Source organism: Garra rufa, chromosome 1 (assembly GCF_049309525.1).
Source record: "Garra rufa chromosome 1, GarRuf1.0, whole genome shotgun sequence".
Taxonomy (NCBI): Eukaryota; Metazoa; Chordata; class Actinopteri; order Cypriniformes; family Cyprinidae; genus Garra; species Garra rufa.
The window spans coordinates 77,738,135-77,752,252 of NC_133361.1; the positions used below are offsets into that span (position 1 = coordinate 77,738,135).

The window sequence follows — 14,118 nt, forward strand, 5'->3', positions numbered from 1 at the left end:
ATTCTCAGCATTATTACTCCAGTCTTCAGCATCATCATAAACTGGTGTTATTATTTAATATTTATTATTTTAATTGCAGAATATATGTGTGTGTATGTATCTAAACAAATTAATATAAAATGTATATATAAAATGTAAAAATGTTTTATACACACATTTTAATTCATACCATTAAATTGCACACACATTTTTTAAATTATTTTTAAAGAAATGTTTTACAGTTTAAATGTAATGTGTGTGTGCGCATGTGCATGTATATTAATTACAATATAATTATATCACATTACACTGTTAAAATTGTTTTAAACGATAATATACATACAATTTAAATGATACAATATATAAATGATAATGTATATACAATACAGTAAGTTAGTATTGCTAAGGAATTCAACTTACCGTGTCAGTTTGACAGCTTAATTGCGTTGATCTCGAACTCTGACGTAAAAACAGTGGTCACCTGAGGTAAAATGTAAGGTAAAACCTGTCCGAAGGTAGTTTAGACTGTAAATACTTGTTGACAATTCGGTAAACAGATCTCTCTCCGATCGTAAAACGGGTCTCCCCTGGGAATGATTGACAGATGACACTACCATGCTTTTTAAATTCCCCGCCACGGAAACAGACGAAGCAGCGCCATGAAGTCTACGTGTGGCCAAAAGTATATCGCATCCGTAGTGTTAAGCACTACCATAGAGAATGAATGGGAAAAGTTAAGGGAAGTTAAGCTTAACTATTTTCGGCTGCCGCGCGAAAGGTCCCCAGTTCGAAACTGGGTGGAAACAGCTACTAGCTTTTTCCAAATTTGCTTAAGCCAGGCTCTGCTGCATTCTTAGTCAACACTACAAAGGCCTCTTCTGCCAAGCCGAGTTAAAAGAACGGTAGATCCTAATCAAGTTTCTGTAGTGTAGTGGTTGTCACGTTCGCCTCATGCGAAAGGTCCCCAGTTCGAAACTGGGTGGCAACAGCTGGTGGCTTTTTCCAAAATTGCTTAAGTAGGGATCTGTTGCTTTCTTCGTCAACACTACAAAGGCCTTCTGCCAAGCCGAGTTAAAAGAACGGTGGATCCTAATCAAGTTTCTGTAGTGTAGTGGTCATCACGTTCGCCTAACACGCGAAAGGTCCTCGGTTCGAAACCGAGCAGAAACAGTGTTTCTCTTTTGTGGGTAAACATGAACTGTTTGCAAAGTCAGGGGAGGGATTTAGTTATCTTTTCCTTTATTCGTTTTACAGCAAGCGATCACCAGGAGATTGCTGGCTGTGTACTTTTTGTAAGTTTCCATAGTGTAGTGGTTATCACGTTCGCCTCACACGCGAAAGGTCCCCAGTTCGAAACTGGGTGGAAACAGCTACTGGCTTTTTCCAAAATTACTTAAACCAGGCTCTGCTGCATTCTTAGTCAACACTACAAAGGCCTCTTCTGCCAAGTAGTGTTAAAAGAAGAGAGGCTCCCCGTCAGGTTTCTGTAGTGGTCATCACATTCGCTTTACACGCGAAAGGTCCTCGGTTCCAAACTGAGCGGAAACAGCTTTTTGCCTTGGACGTAAAACATTAATTGTTTGCATCGTCAGACGAGAGATTTAGTAATCTTTTCCTTTATAGGTTTTTCAACAAGCGATCACCACGAGATTGCTGGCTGTCTTCTCTGCACAAGTTTCTGTAGTGTAATGGTTATCACGTTCACCTCACACACAAAAGGTCCCCAGTTTGAAAGTGTTTTGAAACAGCTGTTGGCTTTTTCCAAAATTGTTTAAGTAGGGATCTACTGCTTTCTTCGTAAACACTACAAATGCCTTCTGCCAAGTGGATTTACCGAGCAGAAACAGAGTTTCTCTTTTGTGGGAAAACATGAAATGTTTGCAAAGTCAGGTGAGGTGTTTAATTATCTTTTCCTTAGTTCGCTCTTCCACAAGCGATCACCAGGAGATTGCTGGCAGTCGTTTCTGCGAAGGATTCCATAGTGTAGTGGTTGTCACGTTCGCCGCATGCGAAAGGTCCCCAGTTCGAAACTTGGTGGTAACAGCTGGTGGCTTTTTCCAAAATTGCTTAAGTAGGGATCTGTTGCTTTCTTCGTCAACACTACAAAGGCCTTCTGCCAAGCCGAGTTAAAAGAACGGTGGATCGTAATCAAGTTTCTGTAGTGTAGTGGTCATCACGTTCGCCTAACACGCGAAAGGTCCTCGGTTCGAAACCGAGCAGAAACAGTGTTTCTCTTTCGTGGGTAAACATGAACTGTTTGCAAAGTCAGGGGAGGGATTTAGTTATCTTTTCCTTTATTCGTTTTACAGCAAGCGATCACCAGGAGATTGCTGGCTGTGTACTTTTTGCAAGTTTCCATAGTGTAGTGGTTATCACGTTCGCCTCACACGCGAAAGGTCCCCAGTTCGAAACTGGGTGGAAACAGCTACTGGCTTTTTCCAAAATTACTTAAACCAGGCTCTGCTGCATTCTTAGTCAACACTACAAAGGCCTCTTCTGCCAAGTAGTGTTAAAAGAAGAGAGGCTCCCCGTCAGGTTTCTGTAGTGGTCATCACATTCGCTTTACACGCGAAAGGTCCTCGGTTCCAAACTGAGCGGAAACAGCTTTTTGCCTTGGACGTAAAACATTAATTGTTTGCATCGTCAGACGAGAGATTTAGTAATCTTTTCCTTTATAGGTTTTTCAGCAAGCGATCACCACGAGATTGCTGGCTGTCTTCTCTGCACAAGTTTCTGTAGTGTAATGGTTATCACGTTCACCTCACACACAAAAGGTCCCCAGTTTGAAACTGTTTTGAAACAGCTGTTGGCTTTTTCCAAAATTGTTTAAGTAGGGATCTACTGCTTTCTTCGTAAACACTACAAATGCCTTCTGCCAAGTGGATTTACCGAGCAGAAACAGAGTTTCTCTTTTGTGGGAAAACATGAAATGTTTGCAAAGTCAGGTGAGGTGTTTAATTATCTTTTCCTTAGTTCGCTCTTCCACAAGCGATCACCAGGAGATTGCTGGCAGTCCTTTCTGCGAAGGATTCCATAGTGTAGTGGTTGTCACGTTTGCCGCATGCGAAAGGTCCCCAGTTCGAAACTGGGTGGCAACAGCTGGTGGCTTTTTCCAAAATTGCTTAAGTAGGGATCTGTTGCTTTCTTCGTCAACACTACAAAGGCCTTCTGCCAAGCCGAGTTAAAAGAACGGTGGATCCTAATCAAGTTTCTGTAGTGTAGTGGTCATCACGTTCGCCTAACACGCGAAAGGTCCTCGGTTCGAAACCGAGCAGAAACAGTGTTTCTCTTTCGTGGGTAAACATGAACTGTTTGCAAAGTCAGGGGAGGGATTTAGTTATCTTTTCCTTTATTCGTTTTACAGCAAGCGATCACCAGGAGATTGCTGGCTGTGTACTTTTTGCAAGTTTCCATAGTGTAGTGGTTATCGCGTTCGCCTTACACGCGAAAGGTCCCCAGTTCGAAACTGGGTGGAAACAGCTACTGGCTTTTTCCAAATTTGCTTAAGCCAGGCTCTGCTGCATTCTTAGTCAACACTACAAAGGCCTCTTCTGCCAAGTAGTGTTAAAAGAAGAGAGGCTCCCCGTCAGGTTTCTGTAGTGGTCCTCACGTTCGCTTTACACGCGAAAGGTCCTCTGTTTCAAACTGAGCGGAAACAGCTTTTTGCCTTGGACGTAAAACATTAATTGTTTGCATCGTCAGACGAGTGATTTAGTAATCTTTTCCTTTATAGGTTTTTCAACAAGCGATCACCACGAGATTGCTGGCTGTCTTCTCTGCACAAGTTTCTGTAGTGTAATGGTTATCACATTCACCTCACATACGAAAGGTCCCCAGTTTAAAACTGTGCTGAAACAGCTGTTGGCTTTTTCCAAAATTGTTTAAGTGGGGATCTACTGCTTTCTTCGTAAACAATACAATTGCCTTCTGCCAAGTGGATTTACCGAGCAGAGACAGTGTTTCTCTTTTGTGGGAAAACATGAAATGTTTGCAAAGTCAGGTGAGGTGTTTAATTATCTTTTCCTTAGTTCGCTCTTCTACAAGCGATCACCAGGAGATTGCTGGCAGTCATCTCTGAACGGGATTCCATAGTGTAGTGGTTGTCACGTTCGCCTCATGCGAAAGGTCCCCAGTTCGAAACTGGGTGGCAACAGCTGGTGGCTTTTTCCAAAATTGCTTAAGTAGGGATCTGTTGCTTTCTTCGTCAACACTACAAAGGCCTTCTGCCAAGCCGAGTTAAAAGAACGGTGGATCCTAATCAAGTTTCTGTAGTGTAGTGGTCATCACGTTCGCCTAACACGCGAAAGGTCCTCGGTTCGAAACCGAGCAGAAACAGTGTTTCTCTTTTGTGGGTAAACATGAACTGTTTGCAAAGTCAGGGGAGGGATTTAGTTATCTTTTCCTTTATTCGTTTTACAGCAAGCGATCACCAGGAGATTGCTGGCTGTGTACTTTTTGTAAGTTTCCATAGTGTAGTGGTTATCACGTTCGCCTCACACGCGAAAGGTCCCCAGTTCGAAACTGGGTGGAAACAGCTACTGGCTTTTTCCAAAATTACTTAAACCAGGCTCTGCTGCATTCTTAGTCAACACTACAAAGGCCTCTTCTGCCAAGTAGTGTTAAAAGAAGAGAGGCTCCCCGTCAGGTTTCTGTAGTGGTCATCACGTTCGCTTTACACGCGAAAGGTCCTCGGTTCCAAACTGAGCGGAAACAGCTTTTTGCCTTGGACGTAAAACATTAATTGTTTGCATCGTCAGACGAGAGATTTAGTAATCTTTTCCTTTATAGGTTTTTCAGCAAGCGATCACCACGAGATTGCTGGCTGTCTTCTCTGCACAAGTTTCTGTAGTGTAATGGTTATCACGTTCACCTCACACACAAAAGGTCCCCAGTTTGAAACTGTTTTGAAACAGCTGTTGGCTTTTTCCAAAATTGTTTAAGTAGGGATCTACTGCTTTCTTCGTAAACACTACAAATGCCTTCTGCCAAGTGGATTTACCGAGCAGAAACAGAGTTTCTCTTTTGTGGGAAAACATGAAATGTTTGCAAAGTCAGGTGAGGTGTTTAATTATCTTTTCCTTAGTTCGCTCTTCCACAAGCGATCACCAGGAGATTGCTGGCAGTCCTTTCTGCGAAGGATTCCATAGTGTAGTGGTTGTCACGTTTGCCGCATGCGAAAGGTCCCCAGTTCGAAACTGGGTGGCAACAGCTGGTGGCTTTTTCCAAAATTGCTTAAGTAGGGATCTGTTGCTTTCTTCGTCAACACTACAAAGGCCTTCTGCCAAGCCGAGTTAAAAGAACGGTGGATCCTAATCAAGTTTCTGTAGTGTAGTGGTCATCACGTTCGCCTAACACGCGAAAGGTCCTCGGTTCGAAACCGAGCAGAAACAGTGTTTCTCTTTCGTGGGTAAACATGAACTGTTTGCAAAGTCAGGGGAGGGATTTAGTTATCTTTTCCTTTATTCGTTTTACAGCAAGCGATCACCAGGAGATTGCTGGCTGTGTACTTTTTGCAAGTTTCCATAGTGTAGTGGTTATCGCGTTCGCCTTACACGCGAAAGGTCCCCAGTTCGAAACTGGGTGGAAACAGCTACTGGCTTTTTCCAAATTTGCTTAAGCCAGGCTCTGCTGCATTCTTAGTCAACACTACAAAGGCCTCTTCTGCCAAGTAGTGTTAAAAGAAGAGAGGCTCCCCGTCAGGTTTCTGTAGTGGTCCTCACGTTCGCTTTACACGCGAAAGGTCCTCTGTTTCAAACTGAGCGGAAACAGCTTTTTGCCTTGGACGTAAAACATTAATTGTTTGCATCGTCAGACGAGTGATTTAGTAATCTTTTCCTTTATAGGTTTTTCAACAAGCGATCACCACGAGATTGCTGGCTGTCTTCTCTGCACAAGTTTCTGTAGTGTAATGGTTATCACATTCACCTCACATACGAAAGGTCCCCAGTTTAAAACTGTGCTGAAACAGCTGTTGGCTTTTTCCAAAATTGTTTAAGTGGGGATCTACTGCTTTCTTCGTAAACAATACAATTGCCTTCTGCCAAGTGGATTTACCGAGCAGAGACAGTGTTTCTCTTTTGTGGGAAAACATGAAATGTTTGCAAAGTCAGGTGAGGTGTTTAATTATCTTTTCCTTAGTTCGCTCTTCTACAAGCGATCACCAGGAGATTGCTGGCAGTCATCTCTGCACGGGATTCCATAGTGTAGTGGTTGTCACGTTCGCCTCATGCGAAAGGTCCCCAGTTCGAAACTGGGTGGCAACAGCTGGTGGCTTTTTCCAAAATTGCTTAAGTAGGGATCTGTTGCTTTCTTCGTCAACACTACAAAGGCCTTCTGCCAAGCCGAGTTAAAAGAACGGTGGATCCTAATCAAGTTTCTGTAGTGTAGTGGTCATCACGTTCGCCTAACACGCGAAAGGTCCTCGGTTCGAAACCGAGCAGAAACAGTGTTTCTCTTTTGTGGGTAAACATGAACTGTTTGCAAAGTCAGGGGAGGGATTTAGTTATCTTTTCCTTTATTCGTTTTACAGCAAGCGATCACCAGGAGATTGCTGGTTGTGTACTTTTTGTAAGTTTCCATAGTGTAGTGGTTATCACGTTCGCCTCACACGCGAAAGGTCCCCAGTTCGAAACTGGGTGGAAACAGCTACTGGCTTTTTCCAAAATTACTTAAACCAGGCTCTGCTGCATTCTTAGTCAACACTACAAAGGCCTCTTCTGCCAAGTAGTGTTAAAAGAAGAGAGGCTCCCCGTCAGGTTTCTGTAGTGGTCATCACATTCGCTTTACACGCGAAAGGTCCTCGGTTCCAAACTGAGCGGAAACAGCTTTTTGCCTTGGACGTAAAACATTAATTGTTTGCATCGTCAGACGAGAGATTTAGTAATCTTTTCCTTTATAGGTTTTTCAACAAGCGATCACCACGAGATTGCTGGCTGTCTTCTCTGCACAAGTTTCTGTAGTGTAATGGTTATCACGTTCACCTCACACACAAAAGGTCCCCAGTTTGAAAGTGTTTTGAAACAGCTGTTGGCTTTTTCCAAAATTGTTTAAGTAGGGATCTACTGCTTTCTTCGTAAACACTACAAATGCCTTCTGCCAAGTGGATTTACCGAGCAGAAACAGAGTTTCTCTTTTGTGGGAAAACATGAAATGTTTGCAAAGTCAGGTGAGGTGTTTAATTATCTTTTCCTTAGTTCGCTCTTCCACAAGCGATCACCAGGAGATTGCTGGCAGTCGTTTCTGCGAAGGATTCCATAGTGTAGTGGTTGTCACGTTCGCCGCATGCGAAAGGTCCCCAGTTCGAAACTTGGTGGTAACAGCTGGTGGCTTTTTCCAAAATTGCTTAAGTAGGGATCTGTTGCTTTCTTCGTCAACACTACAAAGGCCTTCTGCAAAGCCGAGTTAAAAGAACGGTGGATCGTAATCAAGTTTCTGTAGTGTAGTGGTCATCACGTTCGCCTAACACGCGAAAGGTCCTCGGTTCGAAACCGAGCAGAAACAGTGTTTCTCTTTCGTGGGTAAACATGAACTGTTTGCAAAGTCAGGGGAGGGATTTAGTTATCTTTTCCTTTATTCGTTTTACAGCAAGCGATCACCAGGAGATTGCTGGCTGTGTACTTTTTGCAAGTTTCCATAGTGTAGTGGTTATCACGTTCGCCTCACACGCGAAAGGTCCCCAGTTCGAAACTGGGTGGAAACAGCTACTGGCTTTTTCCAAAATTACTTAAACCAGGCTCTGCTGCATTCTTAGTCAACACTACAAAGGCCTCTTCTGCCAAGTAGTGTTAAAAGAAGAGAGGCTCCCCGTCAGGTTTCTGTAGTGGTCATCACGTTCACTTTACACGCGAAAGGTCCTCGGTTCCAAACTGAGCGGAAACAGCTTTTTGCCTTGGACGTAAAACATTAATTGTTTGCATCGTCAGACGAGAGATTTAGTAATCTTTTCCTTTATAGGTTTTTCAGCAAGCGATCACCACGAGATTGCTGGCTGTCTTCTCTGCACAAGTTTCTGTAGTGTAATGGTTATCACGTTCACCTCACACACAAAAGGTCCCCAGTTTGAAACTGTTTTGAAACAGCTGTTGGCTTTTTCCAAAATTGTTTAAGTAGGGATCTACTGCTTTCTTCGTAAACACTACAAATGCCTTCTGCCAAGTGGATTTACCGAGCAGAAACAGAGTTTCTCTTTTGTGGGAAAACATGAAATGTTTGCAAAGTCAGGTGAGGTGTTTAATTATCTTTTCCTTAGTTCGCTCTTCCACAAGCGATCACCAGGAGATTGCTGGCAGTCCTTTCTGCGAAGGATTCCATAGTGTAGTGGTTGTCACGTTTGCCGCATGCGAAAGGTCCCCAGTTCGAAACTGGGTGGCAACAGCTGGTGGCCTTTTCCAAAATTGCTTAAGTAGGGATCTGTTGCTTTCTTCGTCAACACTACAAAGGCCTTCTGCCAAGCCGAGTTAAAAGAACGGTGGATCCTAATCAAGTTTCTGTAGTGTAGTGGTCATCACGTTCGCCTAACACGCGAAAGGTCCTCGGTTCGAAACCGAGCAGAAACAGTGTTTCTCTTTCGTGGGTAAACATGAACTGTTTGCAAAGTCAGGGGAGGGATTTAGTTATCTTTTCCTTTATTCGTTTTACAGCAAGCGATCACCAGGAGATTGCTGGCTGTGTACTTTTTGCAAGTTTCCATAGTGTAGTGGTTATCGCGTTCGCCTTACACGCGAAAGGTCCCCAGTTCGAAACTGGGTGGAAACAGCTACTGGCTTTTTCCAAATTTGCTTAAGCCAGGCTCTGCTGCATTCTTAGTCAACACTACAAAGGCCTCTTCTGCCAAGTAGTGTTAAAAGAAGAGAGGCTCCCCGTCAGGTTTCTGTAGTGGTCCTCACGTTCGCTTTACACGCGAAAGGTCCTCTGTTTCAAACTGAGCGGAAACAGCTTTTTGCCTTGGACGTAAAACATTAATTGTTTGCATCGTCAGACGAGTGATTTAGTAATCTTTTCCTTTATAGGTTTTTCAACAAGCGATCACCACGAGATTGCTGGCTGTCTTCTCTGCACAAGTTTCTGTAGTGTAATGGTTATCACATTCACCTCACATACGAAAGGTCCCCAGTTTAAAACTGTGCTGAAACAGCTGTTGGCTTTTTCCAAAATTGTTTAAGTGGGGATCTACTGCTTTCTTCGTAAACAATACAATTGCCTTCTGCCAAGTGGATTTACCGAGCAGAGACAGTGTTTCTCTTTTGTGGGAAAACATGAAATGTTTGCAAAGTCAGGTGAGGTGTTTAATTATCTTTTCCTTAGTTCGCTCTTCTACAAGCGATCACCAGGAGATTGCTGGCAGTCATCTCTGCACGGGATTCCATAGTGTAGTGGTTGTCACGTTCGCCTCATGCGAAAGGTCCCCAGTTCGAAACTGGGTGGCAACAGCTGGTGGCTTTTTCCAAAATTGCTTAAGTAGGGATCTGTTGCTTTCTTCGTCAACACTACAAAGGCCTTCTGCCAAGCCGAGTTAAAAGAACGGTGGATCCTAATCAAGTTTCTGTAGTGTAGTGGTCATCACGTTCGCCTAACACGCGAAAGGTCCTCGGTTCGAAACCGAGCAGAAACAGTGTTTCTCTTTTGTGGGTAAACATGAACTGTTTGCAAAGTCAGGGGAGGGATTTAGTTATCTTTTCCTTTATTCGTTTTACAGCAAGCGATCACCAGGAGATTGCTGGCTGTGTACTTTTTGTAAGTTTCCATAGTGTAGTGGTTATCACGTTCGCCTCACACGCGAAAGGTCCCCAGTTCGAAACTGGGTGGAAACAGCTACTGGCTTTTTCCAAAATTACTTAAACCAGGCTCTGCTGCATTCTTAGTCAACACTACAAAGGCCTCTTCTGCCAAGTAGTGTTAAAAGAAGAGAGGCTCCCCGTCAGGTTTCTGTAGTGGTCATCACATTCGCTTTACACGCGAAAGGTCCTCGGTTCCAAACTGAGCGGAAACAGCTTTTTGCCTTGGACGTAAAACATTAATTGTTTGCATCGTCAGACGAGAGATTTAGTAATCTTTTCCTTTATAGGTTTTTCAACAAGCGATCACCACGAGATTGCTGGCTGTCTTCTCTGCACAAGTTTCTGTAGTGTAATGGTTATCACGTTCACCTCACACACAAAAGGTCCCCAGTTTGAAAGTGTTTTGAAACAGCTGTTGGCTTTTTCCAAAATTGTTTAAGTAGGGATCTACTGCTTTCTTCGTAAACACTACAAATGCCTTCTGCCAAGTGGATTTACCGAGCAGAAACAGAGTTTCTCTTTTGTGGGAAAACATGAAATGTTTGCAAAGTCAGGTGAGGTGTTTAATTATCTTTTCCTTAGTTCGCTCTTCCACAAGCGATCACCAGGAGATTGCTGGCAGTCGTTTCTGCGAAGGATTCCATAGTGTAGTGGTTGTCACGTTTGCCGCATGCGAAAGGTCCCCAGTTCGAAACTTGGTGGTAACAGCTGGTGGCTTTTTCCAAAATTGCTTAAGTAGGGATCTGTTGCTTTCTTCGTCAACACTACAAAGGCCTTCTGCCAAGCCGAGTTAAAAGAACGGTGGATCGTAATCAAGTTTCTGTAGTGTAGTGGTCATCACGTTCGCCTAACACGCGAAAGGTCCTCGGTTCGAAACCGAGCAGAAACAGTGTTTCTCTTTCGTGGGTAAACATGAACTGTTTGCAAAGTCAGGGGAGGGATTTAGTTATCTTTTCCTTTATTCGTTTTACAGCAAGCGATCACCAGGAGATTGCTGGCTGTGTACTTTTTGCAAGTTTCCATAGTGTAGTGGTTATCACGTTCGCCTTACACGCGAAAGGTCCCCAGTTCGAAACTGGGTGGAAACAGCTACTGGCTTTTTCCAAATTTGCTTAAGCCAGGCTCTGCTGCATTCTTAGTCAACACTACAAAGGCCTCTTCTGCCAAGTAGTGTTAAAAGAAGAGAGGCTCCCCGTCAGGTTTCTGTAGTGGTCCTCACGTTCGCTTTACACGCGAAAGGTCCTCTGTTTCAAACTGAGCGGAAACAGCTTTTTGCCTTGGACGTAAAACATTAATTGTTTGCATCGTCAGACGAGTGATTTAGTAATCTTTTCCTTTATAGGTTTTTCAACAAGCGATCACCACGAGATTGCTGGCTGTCTTCTCTGCACAAGTTTCTGTAGTGTAATGGTTATCACATTCACCTCACATACAAAAGGTCCCCAGTTTGAAACTGTTTTGAAACAGCTGTTGGCTTTTTCCAAAATTGTTTAAGTAGGGATCTACTGCTTTCTTCGTAAACACTACAAATGCCTTCTGCCAAGTGGATTTACCGAGCAGAAACAGAGTTTCTCTTTTGTGGGAAAACATGAAATGTTTGCAAAGTCAGGTGAGGTGTTTAATTATCTTTTCCTTAGTTCGCTCTTCCACAAGCGATCACCAGGAGATTGCTGGCAGTCGTTTCTGCGAAGGATTCCATAGTGTAGTGGTTGTCACGTTTGCCGCATGCGAAAGGTCCCTAGTTCGAAACTTGGTGGTAACAGCTGGTGGCTTTTTCCAAAATTGCTTAAGTAGGGATCTGTTGCTTTCTTCGTCAACACTACAAAGGCCTTCTGCCAAGCCGAGTTAAAAGAACGGTGGATCGTAAGCAAGTTTCTGTAGTGTAGTGGTCATCACGTTCGCCTAACACGCGAAAGGTCCTCGGTTCGAAACCGAGCAGAAACAGTGTTTCTCTTTCGTGGGTAAACATGAACTGTTTGCAAAGTCAGGGGAGGGATTTAGTTATCTTTTCCTTTATTCGTTTTACAGCAAGCGATCACCAGGAGATTGCTGGCTGTGTACTTTTTGCAAGTTTCCATAGTGTAGTGGTTATCACGTTCGCCTTACACGCGAAAGGTCCCCAGTTCGAAACTGGGTGGAAACAGCTACTGGCTTTTTCCAAATTTGCTTAAGCCAGGCTCTGCTGCATTCTTAGTCAACACTACAAAGGCCTCTTCTGCCAAGTAGTGTTAAAAGAAGAGAGGCTCCCCGTCAGGTTTCTGTAGTGGTCCTCACGTTCGCTTTACACGCGAAAGGTCCTCTGTTTCAAACTGAGCGGAAACAGCTTTTTGCCTTGGACGTAAAACATTAATTGTTTGCATCGTCAGACGAGAGATTTAGTAATCTTTTCCTTTATAGGTTTTTCAACAAGCGATCACCACGAGATTGCTGGCTGTCTTCTCTGCACAAGTTTCTGTAGTGTAATGGTTATCACATTCACCTCACATACGAAAGGTCCCCAGTTTAAAACTGTGCTGAAACAGCTGTTGGCTTTTTCCAAAATTGTTTAAGTGGGGATCTACTGCTTTCTTCGTAAACAATACAATTGCCTTCTGCCAAGTGGATTTACCGAGCAGAGACAGTGTTTCTCTTTTGTGGGAAAACATGAAATGTTTGCAAAGTCAGGTGAGGTGTTTAATTATCTTTTCCTTAGTTCGCTCTTCTACAAGCGATCACCAGGAGATTGCTGGCAGTCATCTCTGCACGGGATTCCATAGTGTAGTGGTTGTCACGTTCGCCTCATGCGAAAGGTCCCCAGTTCGAAACTGGGTGGCAACAGCTGGTGGCTTTTTCCAAAATTGCTTAAGTAGGGATCTGTTGCTTTCTTCGTCAACACTACAAAGGCCTTCTGCCAAGCCGAGTTAAAAGAACGGTGGATCCTAATCAAGTTTCTGTAGTGTAGTGGTCATCACGTTCGCCTAACACGCGAAAGGTCCTCGGTTCGAAACCGAGCAGAAACAGTGTTTCTCTTTTGTGGGTAAACATGAACTGTTTGCAAAGTCAGGGGAGGGATTTAGTTATCTTTTCCTTTATTCGTTTTACAGCAAGCGATCACCAGGAGATTGCTGGCTGTGTACTTTTTGCAAGTTTCCATAGTGTAGTGGTTATCACGTTCGCCTCACACGCGAAAGGTCCCCAGTTCGAAACTGGGTGGAAACAGCTACTGGCTTTTTCCAAAATTACTTAAACCAGGCTCTGCTGCATTCTTAGTCAACACTACAAAGGCCTCTTCTGCCAAGTAGTGTTAAAAGAAGAGAGGCTCCCCGTCAGGTTTCTGTAGTGGTCATCACATTCGCTTTACACGCGAAAGGTCCTCGGTTCCAAACTGAGCGGAAACAGCTTTTTGCCTTGGACGTAAAACATTAATTGTTTGCATCGTCAGACGAGAGATTTAGTAATCTTTTCCTTTATAGGTTTTTCAGCAAGCGATCACCACGAGATTGCTGGCTGTCTTCTCTGCACAAGTTTCTGTAGTGTAATGGTTATCACGTTCACCTCACACACAAAAGGTCCCCAGTTTGAAACTGTTTTGAAACAGCTGTTGGCTTTTTCCAAAATTGTTTAAGTAGGGATCTACTGCTTTCTTCGTAAACACTACAAATGCCTTCTGCCAAGTGGATTTACCGAGCAGAAACAGAGTTTCTCTTTTGTGGGAAAACATGAAATGTTTGCAAAGTCAGGTGAGGTGTTTAATTATCTTTTCCTTAGTTCGCTCTTCCACAAGCGATCACCAGGAGATTGCTGGCAGTCCTTTCTGCGAAGGATTCCATAGTGTAGTGGTTGTCACGTTTGCCGCATGCGAAAGGTCCCCAGTTCGAAACTTGGTGGTAACAGCTGGTGGCTTTTTCCAAAATTGCTTAAGTAGGGATCTGTTGCTTTCTTCGTCAACACTACAAAGGCCTTCTGCCAAGCCGAGTTAAAAGAACGGTGGATCGTAATCAAGGTTCTGTAGTGTAGTGGTCATCACGTTCGCCTAACACGCGAAAGGTCCTCGGTTCGAAACCGAGCAGAAACAGTGTTTCTCTTTCGTGGGTAAACATGAACTGTTTGCAAAGTCAGGGGAGGGATTTAGTTATCTTTTCCTTTATTCGTTTTACAGCAAGCGATCACCAGGAGATTGCTGGCTGTGTACTTTTTGCAAGTTTCCATAGTGTAGTGGTTATCGCGTTCGCCTTACGCGCGAAAGGTCCCCAGTTCGAAACTGGGTGGAAAAAGCTACTGGCTTTTTCCAAATTTGCTTAAGCCAGGCTCTGCTGCATTCTTAGTCAACACTACAAAGGCCTCTTCTGCCAAGTAGTGTTAAAAGAAGAGAGGCTCCCCGTCA

General features: G+C 43.7%; 25 non-coding genes across 25 annotated transcripts; all 25 read left to right on the forward strand.

The window, feature by feature from the left end:
• Nucleotides 1-1,076: 1,076 nt before the first annotated feature.
• On the forward strand, nt 1,077-1,149 carry trnav-aac (transfer RNA valine (anticodon AAC)). Its single transcript has one exon. It is a non-coding gene; the product is annotated as a tRNA-Val (tRNA).
• Nucleotides 1,150-1,275: 126 nt separating this feature from the next.
• trnav-cac (transfer RNA valine (anticodon CAC)) lies at nt 1,276-1,348 on the forward strand. The gene has a single exon. It is a non-coding gene; the product is annotated as a tRNA-Val (tRNA).
• Nucleotides 1,349-2,131: 783 nt separating this feature from the next.
• Nucleotides 2,132-2,204, forward strand: trnav-aac (transfer RNA valine (anticodon AAC)). The gene has a single exon. It is a non-coding gene; the product is annotated as a tRNA-Val (tRNA).
• Nucleotides 2,205-2,330: 126 nt separating this feature from the next.
• trnav-cac (transfer RNA valine (anticodon CAC)) lies at nt 2,331-2,403 on the forward strand. Its single transcript has one exon. It is a non-coding gene; the product is annotated as a tRNA-Val (tRNA).
• Nucleotides 2,404-3,186: 783 nt separating this feature from the next.
• trnav-aac (transfer RNA valine (anticodon AAC)) lies at nt 3,187-3,259 on the forward strand. Its single transcript has one exon. It is a non-coding gene; the product is annotated as a tRNA-Val (tRNA).
• Nucleotides 3,260-3,385: 126 nt separating this feature from the next.
• Nucleotides 3,386-3,458, forward strand: trnav-uac (transfer RNA valine (anticodon UAC)). Its single transcript has one exon. It is a non-coding gene; the product is annotated as a tRNA-Val (tRNA).
• A 783-nt stretch (nt 3,459-4,241) lies between these two features.
• Nucleotides 4,242-4,314, forward strand: trnav-aac (transfer RNA valine (anticodon AAC)). Its single transcript has one exon. It is a non-coding gene; the product is annotated as a tRNA-Val (tRNA).
• Nucleotides 4,315-4,440: 126 nt separating this feature from the next.
• trnav-cac (transfer RNA valine (anticodon CAC)) lies at nt 4,441-4,513 on the forward strand. Its single transcript has one exon. It is a non-coding gene; the product is annotated as a tRNA-Val (tRNA).
• A 783-nt stretch (nt 4,514-5,296) lies between these two features.
• Nucleotides 5,297-5,369, forward strand: trnav-aac (transfer RNA valine (anticodon AAC)). Its single transcript has one exon. It is a non-coding gene; the product is annotated as a tRNA-Val (tRNA).
• Nucleotides 5,370-5,495: 126 nt separating this feature from the next.
• trnav-uac (transfer RNA valine (anticodon UAC)) lies at nt 5,496-5,568 on the forward strand. Its single transcript has one exon. It is a non-coding gene; the product is annotated as a tRNA-Val (tRNA).
• Nucleotides 5,569-6,351: 783 nt separating this feature from the next.
• trnav-aac (transfer RNA valine (anticodon AAC)) lies at nt 6,352-6,424 on the forward strand. The gene has a single exon. It is a non-coding gene; the product is annotated as a tRNA-Val (tRNA).
• A 126-nt stretch (nt 6,425-6,550) lies between these two features.
• trnav-cac (transfer RNA valine (anticodon CAC)) lies at nt 6,551-6,623 on the forward strand. The gene has a single exon. It is a non-coding gene; the product is annotated as a tRNA-Val (tRNA).
• Nucleotides 6,624-7,406: 783 nt separating this feature from the next.
• trnav-aac (transfer RNA valine (anticodon AAC)) lies at nt 7,407-7,479 on the forward strand. The gene has a single exon. It is a non-coding gene; the product is annotated as a tRNA-Val (tRNA).
• A 126-nt stretch (nt 7,480-7,605) lies between these two features.
• trnav-cac (transfer RNA valine (anticodon CAC)) lies at nt 7,606-7,678 on the forward strand. The gene has a single exon. It is a non-coding gene; the product is annotated as a tRNA-Val (tRNA).
• Nucleotides 7,679-8,461: 783 nt separating this feature from the next.
• On the forward strand, nt 8,462-8,534 carry trnav-aac (transfer RNA valine (anticodon AAC)). The gene has a single exon. It is a non-coding gene; the product is annotated as a tRNA-Val (tRNA).
• A 126-nt stretch (nt 8,535-8,660) lies between these two features.
• trnav-uac (transfer RNA valine (anticodon UAC)) lies at nt 8,661-8,733 on the forward strand. Its single transcript has one exon. It is a non-coding gene; the product is annotated as a tRNA-Val (tRNA).
• A 783-nt stretch (nt 8,734-9,516) lies between these two features.
• On the forward strand, nt 9,517-9,589 carry trnav-aac (transfer RNA valine (anticodon AAC)). The gene has a single exon. It is a non-coding gene; the product is annotated as a tRNA-Val (tRNA).
• Nucleotides 9,590-9,715: 126 nt separating this feature from the next.
• Nucleotides 9,716-9,788, forward strand: trnav-cac (transfer RNA valine (anticodon CAC)). Its single transcript has one exon. It is a non-coding gene; the product is annotated as a tRNA-Val (tRNA).
• Nucleotides 9,789-10,571: 783 nt separating this feature from the next.
• trnav-aac (transfer RNA valine (anticodon AAC)) lies at nt 10,572-10,644 on the forward strand. Its single transcript has one exon. It is a non-coding gene; the product is annotated as a tRNA-Val (tRNA).
• A 126-nt stretch (nt 10,645-10,770) lies between these two features.
• On the forward strand, nt 10,771-10,843 carry trnav-uac (transfer RNA valine (anticodon UAC)). The gene has a single exon. It is a non-coding gene; the product is annotated as a tRNA-Val (tRNA).
• A 783-nt stretch (nt 10,844-11,626) lies between these two features.
• On the forward strand, nt 11,627-11,699 carry trnav-aac (transfer RNA valine (anticodon AAC)). Its single transcript has one exon. It is a non-coding gene; the product is annotated as a tRNA-Val (tRNA).
• Nucleotides 11,700-11,825: 126 nt separating this feature from the next.
• Nucleotides 11,826-11,898, forward strand: trnav-uac (transfer RNA valine (anticodon UAC)). Its single transcript has one exon. It is a non-coding gene; the product is annotated as a tRNA-Val (tRNA).
• A 783-nt stretch (nt 11,899-12,681) lies between these two features.
• trnav-aac (transfer RNA valine (anticodon AAC)) lies at nt 12,682-12,754 on the forward strand. Its single transcript has one exon. It is a non-coding gene; the product is annotated as a tRNA-Val (tRNA).
• A 126-nt stretch (nt 12,755-12,880) lies between these two features.
• On the forward strand, nt 12,881-12,953 carry trnav-cac (transfer RNA valine (anticodon CAC)). The gene has a single exon. It is a non-coding gene; the product is annotated as a tRNA-Val (tRNA).
• Nucleotides 12,954-13,935: 982 nt separating this feature from the next.
• On the forward strand, nt 13,936-14,008 carry trnav-uac (transfer RNA valine (anticodon UAC)). The gene has a single exon. It is a non-coding gene; the product is annotated as a tRNA-Val (tRNA).
• Nucleotides 14,009-14,118: the final 110 nt, after the last annotated feature.